The sequence below is a fragment of the Nomascus leucogenys genome, chromosome 7b (assembly GCF_006542625.1).
Source record: "Nomascus leucogenys isolate Asia chromosome 7b, Asia_NLE_v1, whole genome shotgun sequence".
NCBI lineage: Eukaryota > Metazoa > Chordata > Mammalia > Primates > Hylobatidae > Nomascus > Nomascus leucogenys.
In genome coordinates this window covers 109177379-109197826 of record NC_044387.1, presented here as the reverse complement: position 1 = coordinate 109197826, position 20448 = coordinate 109177379, and the positions used below count along the sequence as shown (strand labels likewise).

Below are 20448 nucleotides of genomic sequence, written 5' to 3'. Positions count from 1 at the left end.
TAGCCTCCAGGTCAATCACAGAAATTATCTTGTTTTCTTTTACAATGATTTAAAAATGTGTGTAAGCATGGCAGCTATTTGAATGCCCCCTTTTTTTTCTACAAAAGTCTTAACTTCATCTCTCTTCCTGATGGAGATCTTTAACTGATTGAAACTTTCTTTAGTTCAATTAAATACAGACTTTTTATTATTTGACTTAAGATTTTTTTACTTTATACAGTGCGAAAGTGATAAACACTCAGTAGACACCATGCTTTGAGCACCCATGCAACCATTTTGTTTTTCACTTTCAGTACAGTATTCAAGACATTACATAAGATAGTCAACACTTTATTACAAAATAAGCTTTGCGTTAGGTTACTTTGCTCAGCAGAAGGCTAATGTGAGTGCTCTGAGCACATTTAAGGTAGGCTGGCCAAGCTATGATATTCAGTAAGTTAGGTGTATTAAATGCATTAAATGCATTTTTGACTTATGGTAATTTCAAGGTATGATGGGTTCATCAGGGCCATAACTGTATTGTAAATTGAGGAGCATCTGTACTGAATCATCCCAGGACTACTTTAATAGGACTTAACTTGTAAAGACACCAGAAATAGAGCTAGAATGGCTTCAGAAAAATCCTTTATCTGGAGAGTCAAGTTAAGACCAGTTTCCTCACTATTATACCTGAAAGACAAATATTTAGTGAACTTGGAAGTTTTCCATTCAAACATTCCGTAGCCAGGTTGGTATCTATGCATATCCATGCGTGCACATAGTGGTGAACTCAGGCTCTACTTAGGAAATGCTGGTTTGGGCAAAAATGACTCAGGGATTCTGCCTTGTTGGTCATGATGATGTTCTCTTGAGAGTTTAACTCTATTATATTGTAGATGCTGGATCACAAGGTAAGTGGGTTGAGGGAATGCTGACTTCCCATTAAAGCAGTGCGACAATTTCATTGTAACTTGCATGACAACTGACCAGGCAGAAGACAGTGACAAAGGGGACTCTTTAATGATGAAAATCATCCAGGAAAATGGCGTGATTATAGGCATATGAGGGCCTGCAATGCATTTTAAATTGTTTCCAATTTATAAGGGTGATTTTAAGGAACTGAGAGAGCCACATAGAACCAGGAAGAAAAAATGAGTCATTCAGAAGAGAAGTAGCAGCACAAAGGAAAGTCAGGTTTGGTGAGATTAAATCTATCCTTTGAGATATGAAACTCTCATTCTACAACACTAAAATATTGCATAATAATATTTTCTTTTAAACAGTACATTTAGCCATATAAATTGATTTGAAAACACAAACCCAGTCACTAAATGCCCAGGAATTATTTGCTAGAGATTTATAAGTAGAAAAGAAGCCGTGCCACTCACAGGGGTGTGGGATCAGCTACACCTGTTTGTTTGCTTCCAAGACAGCTTGACATTCTTTCAGATTTGATCTAACCGGGTGAACCAAGTGGGCTGAAATATTGCTGACATACATGGAACGCTTGCTGGTTGGGCTGCTCTTATCAGCTCGGTGTAAAGTGGACTAAAGAAGCAGGGATTTTAGAAGAAAAGCTTTGTGAGATTCCAATTTCGAAGCTATTGTCTCTGTACTGTGAGGAGTAACTCAAATAAAAATCTGAAACTGGATGGCATAAGAGAAGGAAGTGTGTTCCTTGGAAATACCATGCAGATTTTTGACTAGGTCCTAGGAGGACAGAGCTAGAAAAAGAAATTACTTTTTATATGCAATATATTTAGCTGAAGCCCTGGGGTGAAATGAAAGGCTCGTGATGAATAGATACTTTGGGACAACTCAGAGGTCCCTTGGCTTTAAAATTCCTGGATACTGTACTTAACCTTTAGAACTCTCCAAAAGCATACTGCATGCAAGTTGCTCCCTTGAAAATTCCCATTTTGAAAATAAAATCTAGAATTACAGAGCAAATTATGACCCAGCAAATCTAGAATTACAGAGCAAATTATGTCCAAAACACATGTATGTGGCCTTTGAAGAGTGGTTACAGCTGGGAAAGGACTGCTGACAGAAAGTGGAGGTAGTGAACTGTGGGGCTGCACTTGAAAATATGTTTTTCTTTCAAATTGGTGAATATACCCTTTAACACTGAGGTGTGTTAAAGTGGCTTATTTCCTAATCATTGCCTCATATTTCCTGCTGGCATATATTTATTTTCTCAATGCAAATTTCTATTGCAGAAGTTCTTTTTGATTTAGAACTTCGTTTTGCCAAATCGATATGTTTGCTCTCCAAGAAGACAGATGTTAGGTGAGTGTGAGCACTTGTGAGACCTGTGAAACTTCACTTATATTTGTTTTGAGCAAAGAGATGTCCTGTGATAGGGGCCAAAGTTACTGAGCAAGCGAGAGAAACAAAATGAGTCTTTAGTCCAACCTCCTTCTCTGACAAGTGGGAAGCAGAGGTTTAGATATTTATTCCAACTCGTTTAGCTTGGGAGTTTATAGAAGAGAACCTAAGCTCTTTTTACTCTGTTCAGTTCCATTGCTAGGAAATCTACGTACGTTTTACCTGGGTTGCTTTGTCATTGTTTAACTGGAAAGAACAATTATAATCAAACCATTATTGTTGACCTATCCTAAAGTTGACATGGTTTTCTTGACTTTTTTCAAATCTTAAATTAAAGCATACATTATTAATGTCCATAAATTATAGAAATCTCAATTCTCAATCATCCCAGATTATCCACTGGGGTGTGATATTCCAAATTGGGGGCATATAATTGGTGGTAAAATGTTATATTCCAATAGCTTTTCATGTGTCAACTGACAAATGAAATGTAAATAAAATATTTTTAAAAAACAGATAAACAGAAAGCAACCTAAGTGTCCATCCATGGATGAACAGATAGACAAAATGTAATGTAGACATACAATGGATATTATCCTGCCTTAAAAAGGAGGAAATTCTGGCCGGGTGTGGAGGCTCACACCTGTAATCCCAGCATTTTGGGAGGCCAAGGCTGGTGGATCACAAGGTCAGGAGATCGAGACCATTCCGGCTAACACGGTGAAACCCCGTCTCTACTAAAAAAATACAAAAAAAAAAAAAAAATTAGCTGGGCATGGTGGAGGGCGCCTGCAATCCCAGTTACTCAGGAGGCTGAGGCAGGAGAATGGTGTGAACCCAGGAGGCGGAGCTTGTAGTGAGCCTAGGTCGCGCCACTGCACTCCAGCCTGGGTGATAGAGCGAGACTCCATCTCAAAAAAAAAAAAAAGGAGGAAATTCTGACGCACTACAACATGGATGAGCCTTGAAGACATTGTGCTAAGTGAAATAAGCCAGTAATAAAAAGGCAAACACTGTTTCCACTTTCTTTTTCTTTTCTTTTTTTTTGAAACAGAGTCTCGCTCTGTCACCCAGGCTGGAATGCAATGGTGTGATCTTGGCTCACTCCAGCCTCTGCCTCTCGGGTACAAGTGATTCTCCTGCCCCAGCTTCCTGAGTAAGTGGGATTACAGGCACACGCCACCAGGCCTAGCTAATTTTTTGTATTTTTAGTAAAGACAGGGTTTCACCATGTTGGCCAGGCTGGTCTCAAGCTCCTGACCTCAGGTGATCTGCTTGCCTCAGCTTCCCAAAGTGCTGGGATTACAGGCGTGAGCCACCATGCCCGGCCTGTTTCCACTTTTATAGGAGGTGCGTAGAGTAGTCATATTCATCTACAGAAACTGCAATGGTGGTTGTCAGGGGCTGTGGGGAGGGGACACTGGGCAGTTGCTTAACGCATGTAGAATTTAATGCATACAGAATTTTAGATTTGCAAAAAGAAAAGAGTTCTGGAGATTAGTTGCCCAACGAGAATGTACTTAACACTACTGAGATGTGCACATAAAGATGGTTAAGACAGTAAACTTTAGGTTATGGGAGCTTTATCACAAGTAAAAAAGAAAACAAGAAACAAGCGTGAAAACAAACAACAGCAGCAACAACAATAACAACAAGTAAACAAAATAACTCCAAGGGAAAAGTCAGGTCTGATTGTGAGAAGTGAAAGGACAAGTTTCTTTGATTTTTCTTGCTTTGGTTTTTAAAGAAGCAGTAGGAACAAAGCTGTCAGTTTTGAAAAAAAAAAAAAAAGGGAAACCAAAGCTGATGATAGTGATTATTTATTTATAATTAAGGCAGAATCACAATTTTAATGTGTGAAGAGTCAGCACAGCACACAGGGTAAAACCTGAAAGTTTGCTCAAACTGTTTCAAACTCAGCTCAGCTATCTAATGGCTGTGTGACCTCAAACACGCTATCTACAAAGTGCCTCGGGTTCCTCACATTCACATGGAGATAATCATACCATTTATCCAAGAAGGTTGTCATAAGGATGCAAAACAATTAAGATATCTAGGCCGGGCGCGGTGGCTCACGCTTGTAACCCCAGCACTTTGGGAGGCCGAGGCGGGCGGATCACAAGGTCAGGACATTGAGACCACCGTGAAACCCCGTCTCTACTAAAAATGCAAAAAATTAGCTGGGCGTGGTGGCAGGCGCCTGTAGACCCAGCTACTCGGGAGGCTGAGGCAGGAGAATGGCGTGAACTCGGGAGGCAGAGCTTGCAGTGAGCCGAGATCGCGCCACTGCACTCCAGCCTGGGCGACAGCGCGAGACTCCATCTCAAAAAAAAAAAAAAAGATATCTAATGCACACAGAAGAACTTAAAATCTGACATCTAATAAACTCCATATAGTAATGTTACATTTAGAAATCCAAAATAAAAATGAAAAAATATTACTGGTTAATTTCTTTATAGTACATAGTATACTATTAGTAGAAATTATAATGATCAAAATAATGTTTTTATTTGGTTGCAGAAATATTTTACATTCTTCCAAGATGATTTTATTCCAACCTGTCATTTACAATCTCTCTAAATATAAAACTTCAACAGAGAATTCCAAAGTTTTTGCATTTCTTTTTTTAATGACAATACTGAACAATGTTTCACATTGAAAGAAAAAGAAGGAAAGAAATATGGAATTCATTTTTTTATCAGGAATACTGGCTGAGGAAGAACAATTATGTTTCTGTTGTTAGGTACTGAATGCTGAAATCACAGTGATGATTGAATGATTCATTGCTTAGCTGGGTTCACATGTTTTTTTCTGCTTTAGAATCTGCCATCAACTAGTGGTTTAGATTTGATACTGATGATGCTGCATAAAAGAGTCTATCAGGATGAATAGCAAGTGGCATATATAAGAACATCATATGATACATGTAAGATGCCTTCACCATTAGAGTCTGCAATGTATTTGGAACAATGCATTACAGATGTGTCTTCACCAATATGTAAGAAACTAGGGAAGAATTATTCATTAAATTTAATTCAATCATTTGTATAATCAATGTTAGTATAAAGAAGATATAATAACAAGAAAAGGAAAAAATTCCCAGGAAATCATGTGAAATATTCTTCACACAAGATGAAATAAATATTAACGAAGCCATGGTAAAATGTAAACACTTCTATTGTTGGAAAACAAAAAAGCAAACCACAAACGATGAGAAAAATAATTGCATCATGAGACATTTAAAGGGCTAATCATTTTATCAAGTAAATTTTCTCAGTAAGAAATAGGTGAATATACGAATTTTAAAAAGTAAGCAAAGAATGCTGTTTAGGGCTCTCCAAAGAAACAAAACCAATAGAGTTATTGAACCAATAGGAGATAGATCTCCTTGATCTATATATCTATATCTGTGCAGTGAAATCTACAGCTATCCATCATTTAGCCATTCGCATAAATATAGAGAGAAATGTTTATTTTAAGGAATTGATTCACAGAATTGTAGGGGCTGGCAAATCTGAAATCTGTAGAGCAGCCTGTCAGGCTGAAGACTCAGGGAGGAGTTGATGCTGCAGCTTTGAGTCTGGTGTTTGCGGGCTGGAAACTCAGGCAGGGTTGCCGTTCTGAAGCAGCTTTAAATCTGGCATTTGCGGGCTGGAAACTCAGGCAGGGTTGCCGTTCTGAAGCAGCTTTAAATCTGGCGTTTGCGGGCTGGAAACTCAGGCAGGGTTGCAGTTTTGAAGCAGAATCACCCCTTCTTTGGAAAACCTAAGTGTTTTCTATAAAGGGCCTTTTCAAGAGATTGGATGAAGTCCACCCACATTATGGAAGGTAATCAACTTTGCTCAAATTCTGTGTATTTAAATGTCAATTTCATCTTACAAATACCCTCACAGCAATACCTAGACTGATGTTTGACCCCATAACTGGGCACCATTGCCTCGTCAGTTGACACATAAAATGAAGCATCACAGATACAAACAGGAAATTTTAAAAAAGGAAATATAAACTTAAGCCAAAAAATTATTCAACCTTGCTAATGGTAAACTATAGAAATTAAAGTAAAAGCTCAATATAACAACTCAACTATTTCTTACATTCCTATAGGTTTGTAGTGTCATCATCTGTTCTCTTTGGACACAGAGATACCTTTAAAAGATACACCTCATGCTTGAAAACCAAAAAATACCCATTTTAAGATTCCTAATGTCAAACTTGTTAAATGTCTACAATGCATGATTCAGCTTTAATTTTTATACTTAATGTATATTATCTTATAACATTTACATGACTTGTATTTACATTATTTTATAATATTTTTCTATATCAATGTAGCATATATTTGGCATCATTTTCTTTACTACCTGGAATAGTAAGGGGCATAGCCATCTCTAAAAGGTTTTAGACTAGACAATCTCGAAGTTCCCTTTAATCTCTAAAGTTAAATCAGGTCAAGCAGGATGGCTCACACCTGTAATCCCAGTAGTTTGGGAGGCCCAGGCAGGAAGATTGTTTGAGGCTAGAAGTTTAAGACCAGCCTCAGCAACAAAGCAAGACCCCATCTCTACCAAAAAAATAAAAAATAAAAATTAGCCAGGCCTGGTAGCATGTGCCTGTATTCCCAGATACATTGAGGGCTGAGGTGGAAGGATCACTTGAGCCCAGTTGGTCTAGGCTGTAGTGAGCCATGATTGTGCCACTGCACTCTAGCCTAGGTAGCAGAGTGAGATCCTGTCTCTAAAAAATAAAAGCTAAATTAATTAATTTAATTAAATCAAAATACAGATAAGTTCAGTGATTTAAATTTAAGATAATATAATTAACTTAATGATTTGCCTATGTTTAAATACATAATAAAGTGTCCATCAGGTAAAAAGGTGCTTTGTTTAGTGGAATTTAATTTCAATAACTGCTGAATCAGAATATACATTTACCTTACTTTAAGCAGGCCTCATTCATAAATATATAGATTATGCTATAGACGTATAAAGACAAATTGGGTAAGAAATAGAGGTAGGCTGCTAGGCAATGTTTCCCTTGAAATAGTGAACTTCACTAGTTCTTTAAAAATAATATTTTTTGGAATTTGTTTTGAAATTAGTGAACTAAATTTTAGTAAATAGTACATTTAAAAAATTGTATGAGACACAGTGTGATTGGTATGAGACAAAGCATCTTTCCTTCTTCCAAAGTCTTTATCTTTACTCCTCATGGTATTTGCTATTTTAAGGCTACTGTAAGCAAAGAAAAATTGAAAATTAAAATTATTAAAAATAATAGTAATAATAGTAATTTTTAAGGAGTTCTCTTAGAAGAGGCTTGCCTGTGGTAGAAATTGGGAAGGAAGGCTAGAAACCTTTCTAGATGAAACGTGTGGTGGAATGAGGAGCATAAGAAAGTTTCTGAAAGTACTGCTAAGCTGTTTTGCTTAAGAACACAAAAATAAGTTATATTTGTTCTGTATTCACCAGGCTCTATTTTAAATTTAATTTAAAAAATAAATTTAATAAATACCCCTTAAGACATCTCAAAGACACTTTTGACAATAGTTCGTATTATATGGTGTAAAGGCAGGCAGCAGTTGGGACAATATTATACCGCAAATTAAATGTCAGTGAATGCTAGCATTACAACATCAATGCTGCAAGCCAAATAAAATCAATGTTTTGCATACTAAGAGTGTGTATTTGTATGTTATTTGTGTTGTTAACATTTATCTTCAGTATAACCAACGATAAAGTATTCTCCATGGAAAGTCCAATATATTTGTTTTTAGTGTTCTATAAACCTTATTTATTTAAAATTCTGGGATTTACATGTCTTGAGTCCCTGAGGTTTTATTATTTAGCCTCTGTGTTGTTTCATTATAATCCAGAGATAGGTGTTTCTAAACTAGGAAGCTTCCATCAAAGTGACAGACGCTGATTACATGTACAGTTACATCAAGGCAAGCTAGCTATGCAAACCCCATAGCCAAGTATCAGCAACTGGCCTAAAGGTTAATTTGACAAAAGGAAGAAAGGGAGGGAGGGAGGAAGGAGGAAAGGAAGGGGGAAGGGAAGACGGATAAAGGAAATATGTTGAGTGCTAAGCAGTAGTTGCTATCTAAATAAACACTTGCACTTTTCATACTTTTTCTGTAAGCTCTATACTGTCTTGAAAATTACAGGCAATACAGGCTCATTTAAAAGCAAATTATAGAGGCAGGAGGATTGCTTGAGCCCAGGAGTTCTCTGCAAAAAAATACAAAAAAATAGCCAGGTAAGGTGGCTCATGCCTGTAATCCCAGCACTTTGGGAGGCGGAGACTGGCCGATTGCTTGAACTGCAGAGATCCAGGCCAGCCTGGGCAACACAGCAAGACCCTGTCTCTAAAAGAAAATAGAGAAATTAGCTGGGTGACACACACCTGTAATCCCAGCTACTTGGGAGGCTGGGGCGGGAGGCTTGAGCCAGGGGGTGGGGGCTGCAGTGAGCCCAGATCGCGCCTGCACTCCAGCCTGGGAGGCAGAGAGAGGAGACAGCGCTTGATTTCCGTACAAGTCGTATCTTAGGGGCTTCTCTCGGGAAGAAGCAGGACACGCCCGGAGGATGAAAGCTAAGCAGGGAGATTGTCTCAGCTCCTGCCGGACCCAGTTGGAAGCCCCCGGGACACGGAAGCACAACTGAAGCCACAGCGCGAGCCTGTTGTACCCCCGGGTTATGCGCGGAGGGCGGACCGGGCAGAAAAGGGTGGGCGTGGGGGAGGGGTCCGCAGTCCGGAGGGTCCCACAGCCCGGAGGGTCCCCCAGTCCAGAGGGTCCCCCAGCCCAGAGGGTCCCCCAGCCCAGAGTGTCCCCCAGCCCAGAGGGTCCCCCAGCCAGAGGTCCCCCAGTCCAGAGGGTCCAGAGGGTCCCGCAGCCCAGAGGGTCCCCTTGGGATAACGGGGACAGCTGTAAATTGCCAGCCAACTCACATCAGCAGGAGGGCAGAGGGGCTGGGGCTGGCCCAGCAAGGGCCACCGTCTCACCCTATTCACGTGACACTGGATGACAGTGACTCTAAAATCCCACGTTGCCACAGTAGCAGGAAGTAAAATCTTTGAACCTCTATCTTTCTGCTTCCTCCCCTACGCTAAATCATCCCAGGAGCATTTATCCAGTCCGAAGTTCTGTTGGACCAAAGCCTTCTCAGTTATGCTGCTCAACTACAACATCGCCATCAGTCTCCTAAGTTAAACCCTTTAGAGCTTAGCTTTTTCAATTCATGTTAGAACCTCCCCAGTCCTTCCCTCCAGGTGCCAGGTGTTTGAATCTGTCACGTTCAGTACCTGTACCTGAGAGTCTTCCTGACTCTGTCCAGCCACCCAGCCTTTTTGAATCCTTCCAACATGCTTTCACTTGAATTTTGACTGCACCGTCCTGGGAACATTGGATAATGCACATAGATATCTGCCTTCACTCACAGATAACAGCTTTCTCCTCTTTCTCCTCTGCCTTCTGTCTCCCACTCTCTCTCTCTTCATATTTACTCTTCCCTGGAAAACTATGATCAGTAGATCAGATGATCAGTAGATCAGATGATCAGTAGGAGGCAGTCAGGCTCTTTCTCAAAACCTCAGGGACACTGCAACATGTTAATTGCCATTCCACATCCAAAGACTAAAAATTAATGGTTCACTTTTAAATAACAGTCTCTCAGTTTCTAAAATGCATTAGTCAATCAATCAATCAATCTATCCAACAGGCACTGCATTCTGAGTCTATACATGCTAAGTAGTGATAAAATAATGAAGCTATGCAAATACTTCCCTTCACACTCATCACTGTGAATTACACAATCATTTGTTATACGAATGCCACCATAATTCATCTTCTAGAATTGATTTTAGACCTAATTTATAACAACAAATCAATTTCACCAATGCATAAACATAAATAAAATTTCCTTTAATTATAAAGGAGGGCATAAAATATGAATAAATAGACCCTCTTGTTACCTCCTCCATTATTAAATTATCTTGGCATACATAGTGTCTATCATCAATGTATGCTGTTGATTAAAGGTGAGAATTAACAGAAGTACCCCTGTGTCTTTGGAATTGCTTATACAGTAGACAAACTTCTACAAACACTGCCAAAGGGAAAAAAGAGACACGAATAATTTGAATCAGAATACAAAAACCAAAAACAATAGATTTCTTTAAACTATAAGAAAATATTATGAATGCAGATGCCAGTAAACTTTAAAATTTCAGTTAACAAGAACACTTTCTAGAAAACATCAGTTTCCCTAATTGATTTATAAAAACAGAAAACCTAAATAAGGAAACAACTCTCATTAAAACAGTGATTTAACTCCTATTCCCTAAAAAACTTATTTTTTTCCTCAATTTAAACACACCATAATCTTTATATCTTAAAAACTGTTAAAGAATAAAAGTGTTATCAGACTAAGCCTCTGTATTAAAACTGGGGAAAAGCAATTGAAGAACAATTTACAAGTAAGTCTCATTTAAGAGCTAAACTATTAGTATCTATAACTCAAGAATGTAGGAAAGAATTCACTGATTAAGTAGATTATATTTCAGAAACATAAGAATAATTGAACATCAGAAAAATATATCAAAGTAATGTTTCACTTTAAAATTTTTAAATGAGAGAAAAAGGCCTATGATCATTTCAAAAGATAATAAATACACTTAGCTAACCAGGAAACAAAGGGAATTTCTTTAAAAGCTTTCCTATTTAATTTAGAAAAAGAGTATTATGTCTTCCATTCAACATTCTACAAGAGGTAGGTAGCTACTAGATAGTTACTAGTCAATGTAATATAATGAGGAAAAGAAAAAATAATAATGGAAAGGGAGAGACAACATTTTTTGATTATAATATTTTCATATGAATAATCAAATTTTCTGTACTTAAAAATCAATCGACCAAATATTTATATATTTTTTACTCATTCACAGTAGAATAATCAAATCAAATAATCAGATAAATATTAGAAATTATAAGAATGTACTGATAGATATAAGAATAATATATGAGAATTAGTGACATTTCCATATACTGTTAGAGAATGTAATTAGAAACTATATTGGAAAAAGCTTCTTATTAGTCATGTAAATAACAAGTCTGACATAAATGGATGATGTCTTTATGGAAAATATTTTAGGCATCATTGAAGACTATAAATAAGAGCTGAAAAAGTCTACAGATTTTCCACACTCATAAACATGAAGAGTAACATGGAAAATATGTTAATTTCACCAATGTAATATACAATTTTATATATATTCACACATATACATTCCAAGATAATCTTAAGATCAAATGGAAAGTGGAGGATCAAACATAATTAAGACAATTTTGAATTAATAGGTTTCTCTTTCTAACTTGATGCTAAGACATTAAAATGCCGCAGTAATTTTTTTCAGTGTGGTATTTGCACAAAGATAAGCAAATTATCGACGGAACAGAAAGGGAGGGTTTACGGTTACATGACACAACGGCGATGGCACTGAGATTGGGCAAGCAATTGCTTTGTCATACTTAGTCATGCAGTGAAAAATAAAATCAGATTCTTACTGCACCGTAATGTAAAACCAATTCCATGTAGATTAAAGAAGGAAATGTGAGATATGACATTACAAACATTTTAGAAAAAAATATGGGAGAATACTTTTGTGATCCTGGGTAGAAATGAGTATCTTTAAAAGGACTCCGAAAGCAAAAATTATAAGTAAAAGTCAGTATGTTTCATTTTCACAAATGAAAAGAAGAAGGGCTTTCTTTGGTAGAACATATTTGCTGCTTTTACAAATAGCAAATATTAGTATCCAGACAATCAACAGAAATGTCAATCTAAAATGACATATGACTTCATAACCAGTAGGTTGGCAAATATTGACAATAACAAGTGACACCAAGTTTATGGAGAAAAAAGAAATCGCGAACTGTTCGTGGAAGTGTAAATTGACACAAAACCTTTGAAGAGCAATCAAGACATTTGTGTTAAAGGAAAAATATTTATATCCTACAATTCAGTAGTAATCTAACAATTCTATTTCCAGAGTTTTCCTTAAAGGAACTCTAAATATGGTCAAGAGAACACGTATTGTAACATTGTTTGTACTGGTGAAAATTGAGTGGCTTAATGTACATAAAAGTAGAAAAGTTTTCAAAACAAAGTCGAATAGTAAAAATGATCACCAACTCCATTTTCGCATTGTCAGGAACAAACGCCGACCATTAGCAGCATTTTGTAAGTCCGAGGCAGTTCACATAGACTTTTACAAAGAACGATCGTGTTATAAACCACCAGCGTGAAAGTATCCTTCAATTCGGAAGAAAATTATTTTTTCCAGGGGACCTTAAGAGCTTTCTATAGTAATGTAAATGTCCATAGGAGTGAAAGTACATAATGTAACCGCCAGGTTGACTTTTTTAGACCAAAAAAGAGAGAAAAAAAAAACTGAAGCATTGAATACTGTTGGAATGTAGATATTTCACGGTTCATATAATCCAAGTGTGTTGAGGAAACATACATTTTAAGAAGAAAACTTTATATTTTCTATTTTATTAAACTGAAAATAATTCTCAAACCATAGGGAATAGCCCACTGAAATCCAATACAGACAATGTGATTTATTGTAACCTGTTTTAAAGAATGGGAGAATCGAGGTAATTTGTCATATCAAATTTTACCTCAAATGTCAATTTTTCAGGAATTTCACCTCAAGTACCAATTCGTTAGGGACACTTTTTAAAAAATGATCATTAATAGCACAAGGTATTTCTCTATAGCACTGTCCACATTGGCAGGTTTTTGTACAACTATGTAATTAATGTCGCTATCTCCCCAGCCTCTGTGTTCCACGTTGGTTTTGACAGTGTCTGTATTTGTTCACCATTGAAGCTTCAATTATTGTCTCCCACGGAACTTGCAAGATGCAAGACATTTTATAAGCAATTTGCATATATATTATCTCATTCAAACATCACAGCGATTCTGTCAGGTAAGTACTATTATGTATCCCCTTTTATAGATGAGGAAATGGAGGCAAGAAGTTAAATACTTTGTCCCAGGCCATGCACTTGCTAAATGGCAAAGTCAGGGTTTAAATTCAGGCAATAGGAGTTGCCCTTAAAGAAGCAATTGCTGTAAAATTTTCTCTCTTATTAGGAAAAAGACTAATAACACATGGAACTGGATAAAATCTATAAAACAACAGTTTTTAGACATGGACAATGAGCAACACAAGGCTACTGTCTAATTGAAGGAAAGCAAGCAAGGTGGTCTCAACCATCAAGCAAGCTTTTTTGCCTGGACGCTATTTCCAGATCGCAGCACGGGGAGGGTCAGTTCAAGAACAGTCCAGCAGATTTGCTAAATTACAAACTCAGTGATCTGTGCTCAGGGGTCCAAGACTAAAATGTATGGGGCCTAGGACCAGAAAACAAAAGGAAGGAAGCTAAATACAGAAAGACTGCTAGATCACTCTATGGGGGTCTTCTCAAGTCTTTGATTGGTTACCTGAATATCAATCTGTACAGGCTTGGGATAAAATCCAACGAAATTTGAAAAAAATAAAAAGTTACTGCAAGAAAAGTACAATTACCTAGAAGCTAAAGAAGAACCATTGGGAGGACTCACATTAGGGGTGGGAATCATTCCATTTCTCACTTGCTGGAAAGGTGCCCTGTTGAAAGTCTCTGGGTGACATGGAGATCTTAGACACATCACGTTTTAGCTGTGGAGCTGACTTAGTTCTAGAGACTATTCCGGACTTAGTCTTCAATTAAAAACACAACATTACAAAACAAAATGAAAAAACAGCCTAGGTAAACTGCAAGTAACTTGTATCTTTATAACTTATCCAAAACTCTTTTTTAAAAACTCAACAACCACTCAACAATGTAAATTCCATAATGTCTAGCATCTGGTCAATAATTATCAGTCATCCAGGGAAACAGGGCAATATGGCTACCTTTTCAAAAATATTTAACAGAAACAAATCTGGAAATGACAAGATGAGGAATTAGTAAACAATAATTTTTCTAAAACTCATTTTTAAAGACTTGAAAACATGAACAAATGAAAAGATTAAAAGGAGATATTAAAAAAACATGAGATCTGCTGGGATGAAAAATATAATAGCTGAAATAAAAAGTTTACATAAAATTAATACCAAATAGATATTGCAGGAAGAAAGAAGGTCTTGACACGTTGATATATTAATACAAACAGTGCAAAATAAGGCACAGAGAGACAAAAATACTGAACAAAAGTGTGCAAAACCTAAATGACTTGTAGTTGATATTAGCAACTTATGATAACTGAAGTTCCAGAAAGAGATAAAAATACTTGAGAAATAGCGTAGAAGAATATACAAATTAGAAAAAATATTTAAGATATATAGAAATATTTACACATTTGATAATGGTATAAAGCCACAGGTCCAAGAAGTCCATGGAATGTCAATGAGTATAAACACAAGTAAAACCACATCAAAGATTATGTAAAAAATTGCTGAGAATACAGATATAAAGACAAAATCTTGAAATCACAGATAAAAAGGAAGAAAGATTTTTAAATAGCAGTAGTTGCTTCATCAGAAAAAATTTAAGCCAGAAAAAGACGGAGCAACATGTTCCCAGTGCTGGGGGGACAAAAAAAGGTCAATCTAGGATTTTTTCAGCATGACAGAAAAAAAATCCTTCAACATTTGGAAATTAAACAACATTAATTCTCATTAACTATTCAGCATATGGAAATGTGTAGAGGGCAGCAAATCCAAGCAGGACAGCTCCAGAGCACCTTCTCTGAACCACTATCCACATCTCATTCGATCTATCAGTACTGTGAGACTAGCAGGTAAGAGGCTAGTACCCTCATCTGCACGGAAGGAATCTGAAACCTGAAGGAATCTGCAATTCTGATGACTATCCTAAGTGGTGGAACTAAAACAACTCCATATTCTCAGTCCATGTCTATCCCTCTTGGCACTTCACTGAGTCCTCTTACAAGAGATCTGCAGGCTCAAATATCTAACCAATATGTACATAATATTAGTATATATTACAGACATATGCTTAAATATGCAAAGACTATCTCTGAAAGGTTACACAAGTAACTGATGAAGCAGAGGAGTGTGCTTCTCTCCAAAGCAAAAAAACGAAGTGGCTGTATGCTGCAGGGAAGGGAGGTTTCTTTATACTGGCTTGTATCTTTTAAATGATGCATCGTCTCAAATGTATCTATTTTTTAAAAACAGGGAAATTTAACTAAATCATAAACATAAAAAGTAGTTGCCTGTAATTTTATTTGTTTTAAATTTTATTTGAATTTTGTTGTAAAAAAGAATCTTATACATACAAATATATAAAAACATTATTTCACCACTCTTCATATTAGTTCAGTTATTTTGTTCAGTTTATGTATATTTTAAGTGATTAGCTAACCTTATGCTTGAAATTTTGTTGTTATTATTTACCTTCTAGCATGTGGATTACTCCATTTTACTGCTTTTTCATATATATTGTTTCTAGTGGTTATACCTTACTGTACTGCAGCTTAGTTTGCAGTTATTCCAAATGTTGAATGTTTCATCTGTTCATAATTTTTCACTCTGTGAATAATTAACATATTTGTGCAATAAAAGCCCTTAATGCATAAAACTTTGTTTGCAGGTTTCCCGTGTAATAAATCCCTATAAGTATAATTGCTATGTGAAAGTATCTGAACACTTCTAAAGGCCAGATTACATCTCTCTAACCTGTAGTAAATGTCCCCCATTTTAACAATCACCTTGTTTTCTGTCTTCCCATAGGTCTGTCTGGGAAGTGTGTGTCTTCTTTCCTGACCTTCCTGGGTGCCCAGCAGGTGGTAGTGGCAGATTTTACCAAACAGATGTCGCCAAAATGGTAAATTTTCCCACTGTGCCTTGCAGTGGCTGGGAATATCAACTTCGGTTTAAATTTCTTAGGTTGAAAATTTTATTATTTCGATTTTTTCATTTTGATTTTTATGTTTTTATGATTGTATTATTTTGCTAGTTGACTAGAGGAATATCATACCTTTTTTGGACATTGAGTGAGTCTGAACCTGCCCACTACCACTCCTTGTTACTCGGAGGCTTTCACTTTTCCCTTATTCCCAAATTGTCCATCGCCTTTGATGTTATTTCATCCACTGGAATGTGCTCATCATACATTAAAGATTCGAATCCTTTGATTTTCATATTTTTTGGAGATATGTCCTCAATTGCTAATTGCCTTTAAGATTCTATTTAATTTAAAAGACATTTAATGTTCATTCTTATGCCAGTGTTCAAACAATACTACTTCAAAGACATATATGTCATGGTCTGAAGAACTATCAGTAGAGAGCAGATAAATTTAAACATAATATGGTGGGCTGGGCACAGTGCCTCACACTTGTAATCCCAGCACTTTTGGAGGCTGAAGCAAGATAATTGCTTGAGCACAGGAGTTTGAGACCAGCCAGGGTAACGTAGTAAGATTACGTCCCTACAAAAAAAAAAAAAAAATTAATCTGGGCATGGTGCACACCTGTAATCACAGCTACCCAGAGGCAGAGATAGAAGGATCACCTGAGCCCAGGAAGCTGAGGCTGCAGTAAGCAGTGACAGTGCCATTGCACTCCAGCCTGGGTGACAGAGCCAAGAACCTGTTTTAGAAAATAAAATAAAAAATAATATGATGGCTTTCTTTTCTACCTCATTGCACAGCACAATATTCCTCTCACCAGACCAATTAATTGCTCTTGCTAAATTATTTTTACACATGTTTAATCGCTTTTCAACAGAAATAACAGAGACTTACTGGTTAAGACAGTGAAGTTAAGTCAAATAAAAATCCCTCCTTTCCTAAAATATAATAACTTTGGGCTAAATTAATTTTTTATAAATAAGAAAAATGCCAATAATAAATAAAATAAACAGTTCAATCTCATAAAATGTGTTTAAAAGTGTGGCCAAAGAAGTAAAAGACAAAAAGACCAAGAATCAGCCACCCAGTGTAGACCATGTGTCTCCTAACTCTGGGGGACTGCCTGCCATGCTCCTAGCCTGTGACAATGACAAGAACCAGAAGCAGTCAAATCAGACCTGGGGATCCCTGGTGTACTCTTCACCTTGGACACTTGAACCCTCTAGATAAATATTCTTAAGTGAAAAGAACACACTGTGTATATCGAAATAAGAAAAAAATATAATTCTCAGATCAGATAGAAAAAATAGAAGTAAAATATATGAAATAAAGGAAGCTTTATTCACATTATGTTCATACAAAATAAAAGAGCTTTCCACGTTAAACATTTAAGAAATGAAGTGAAGTGAGAAGCAGACAAAAATTCCATAAGGAATGAAATAAAGAAAGGAAAAAGTATGGTCAAATAAAGATGAAAAATCCATTCTGGAAAAGAGCAAAACCAAGAAGGGAAAATAATTTTCCCTTGAGAGTGATTTTTTTTTTTTTTTTGGTACAGATGGAATATAGGAGGTAATAAATTTGGCAGAAAAAGATATGGAGCTTGTGATGACATAAAAACATGGGGGGAAAGGGAAATTATGGTGCTAGGAACTGAGGCAGGAAAATATCATTGCAGAAATACCTAAAAATCATGTTTACAAAGGAAAAAAAATAGGATTAGTTTGAAAATGAGTTATCCATGTTTTAGTTCTAAAAGTAGTATTTTATAACTACAAGTTATTTTGTTATATAAAAGCTTTCTAACAAAAAAGTGACATATGTTAGAATTTTACTAATTTAGCTTCATGTCTGGTGGTGCCAAAAAGAACTCCCTCCTATACTTCTTTTTTTTTGTTTTTTGAGGCTGAGTCTTGCTCTGTTGCCACGCTGGAGTGCAGTGGCACGATCTCGGCTCACTGCTACCTCCAGCTCCCAGGTTCAAGCAGTTCTCTTGCCTCAGCCTCTCAAATAGCTGAGATTACAGGCGTGTGCCACCACGCCCGGCTATTTTGCATTTTTAGTGGAGACAGGGTTTCACCATGTGAGCCAGGCTGGTTTTGAACTCCTGACCTCAAGTGATCCACCCACCTCGGCCTCCCAAAGTGCTGGGATTACAGGTGTGACCCACCGCTCCCAGCCTCCCTGCTATACTTCCATAGAAAAAGTGACTTAAATTGGTTGGGGCTCATAATTTTTCAATTGACTTAGTCCTAAAGACAGATAAACTAAAAATAGTTTTAACACCTAGACAATACATATTCCAGCTTCTATTTGCCACAAGAGTAAGGAATCAATATTTCATCATAACTGGATGAGCTAGCTTCAATGGTCCATAGGTAGTTTAATCTGTAACCACTACCTTTATTTACTGAGTTACAGCTGTTTTTATTGACTTGTGTTTCAGTTGCACTTAGGTCAAAAATCATATTTTAAAAATGGTTGAAAATGTTTTCTAAGATCTACTATTTAACTTCTGTATTATAAGCTGAACTGGGTCAAAGTGTCGATGTTGAACATTCTGGATAAGGTTTCTATTAATTAAAAAATTATAAACAGATCTTTAAATATACATCAGAAAATATTGAGACATTAACATTATTTGAAGAAAAAAATGGCAAGATTAAATATAAGATAAACTTTGGGTAAAATGTAAAGGCAGTCTGGCCAGGAAATATTTAGAACCTCATTCTAAGAGACCCTGAGGGACTGCCATAAAGCATTTATCTAATTTATAGCCATTTGCTCTGACGTGTGTAAAAGACATTACATAGAATATAGCAGTATTTTTAAAATATGTTTCAAAATTAAGAATCTTAAAGAAAATCCAAAAGTCTATTTACTCACCATGAAATTACAACAAATCCCAACTCAAGATAACCATTATGCTGTGTTAGTAAATTGATTATTTTTTAATAATATTATTTTAGCATATTATTTCCAAGTCAGTAGGGCAAATCATTGGTCTTTGAACCAATACTGTGTTGTATTCAGGATTTTTCTACATGTGAGTAATTAGGTTAAGTCCTAGGATCATGAAATTGAGTAAAATACAACTCTTGTCCAAAACATTTTCTTTCTACCTATTAAAGAGTTAAAGCAAATAAACTCTTGTTTGTAATTTATATTCTTAAATTTCAAATGCAGTTGATTACTGGGAATCTAATATATATTGTAGTAAATAGTCACTAGATAAAAGAATAAATGCTTTCATCTTAAGCTGGCATCTGATTTTTTTTTTTCTAACTCATTCTTTCTATAAGGCCAGCATTACCCAATACCAAAACCAGACAAGGAAATAACAAAAAAAGAAAACTACAGGACGATACCTCTTACGAACACAGATGCAAAAATCCTCAACAAAATACCAGCAAACCAAATTCAATAACACATTAAAAAGCTCATTCACCATGACCAAGTGAGCTTCATCCCAGGGATGCAAGTGTGGCCCAACATATGCAAATCAATAAACATTATAGATCACATTAACAGAGCCAAGAAAAAACACCATATGATCATTTCAGTATATGCTGAAAAAACACTTAATAAAATTTAGCATCCCTTTATGATAAAAACCTTCAACAAACTGCATATAGAAGAAGTATACCTCAAAATAATGAAGGCCTTATATGACAAAGCCACAGTGAACATCACATTGAATAAGGAAACACTGAAAGCCTTTCCTTTAAGATTTGGAACTAAACAAGGATGCCCATTTTCACCACTTTTACTCAGCATACTACTGGAAGTCCTGGACACAGCAATTAGGAAAGAGAAAGAAATAAATGGCATTCAGATTGGAAAGGAAGAAGTCAAATTAGCTTTGTTCATAATTGACATGGCTTTATATTTAGAAAAACCTAAAGACTTCACAAAAAAAAATGATTATGACAAATGCAAAAATTCACAAAGTTGCAGGATACAAATTCAAATAACAATAATGAGTAGTATTTATGTATGCCAACAGGGAAAAATCTAAAAGAAATCAAGAAAGCAATCCCATTTCTAATCACTACAAATCACCAGGAGTCAATTTAACCAAAGTAAAAGATCTACACAAAGGAAGGTGTAAAACACTGATGAAAGAAATTGGAAAAAAAAAATTGAAAATATTTTATGCTCATGGATTTGGAGAATTAATATTGTTAATATAATACTACCCAAAGCAACTT

General features: G+C 36.2%; 1 long non-coding RNA gene across 2 annotated transcripts in view; it reads left to right on the top strand.

The window, feature by feature from the left end:
- LOC115836101 overlaps positions 1–20448 on the top strand; it is a 469594-nt gene that overhangs the window by 331873 nt on the left and 117273 nt on the right. The window contains exon 3 of one of the 2 annotated variants that reach the window (XR_004031105.1): positions 16117–16719. The exons of the other annotated variant lie outside the window; for it this stretch is intronic. This is a non-coding gene — a long non-coding RNA (uncharacterized LOC115836101). Of the gene's footprint in view, positions 1–16116; positions 16720–20448 lie in introns of those variants that run through there. 2 annotated transcript variants of the gene reach the window in all.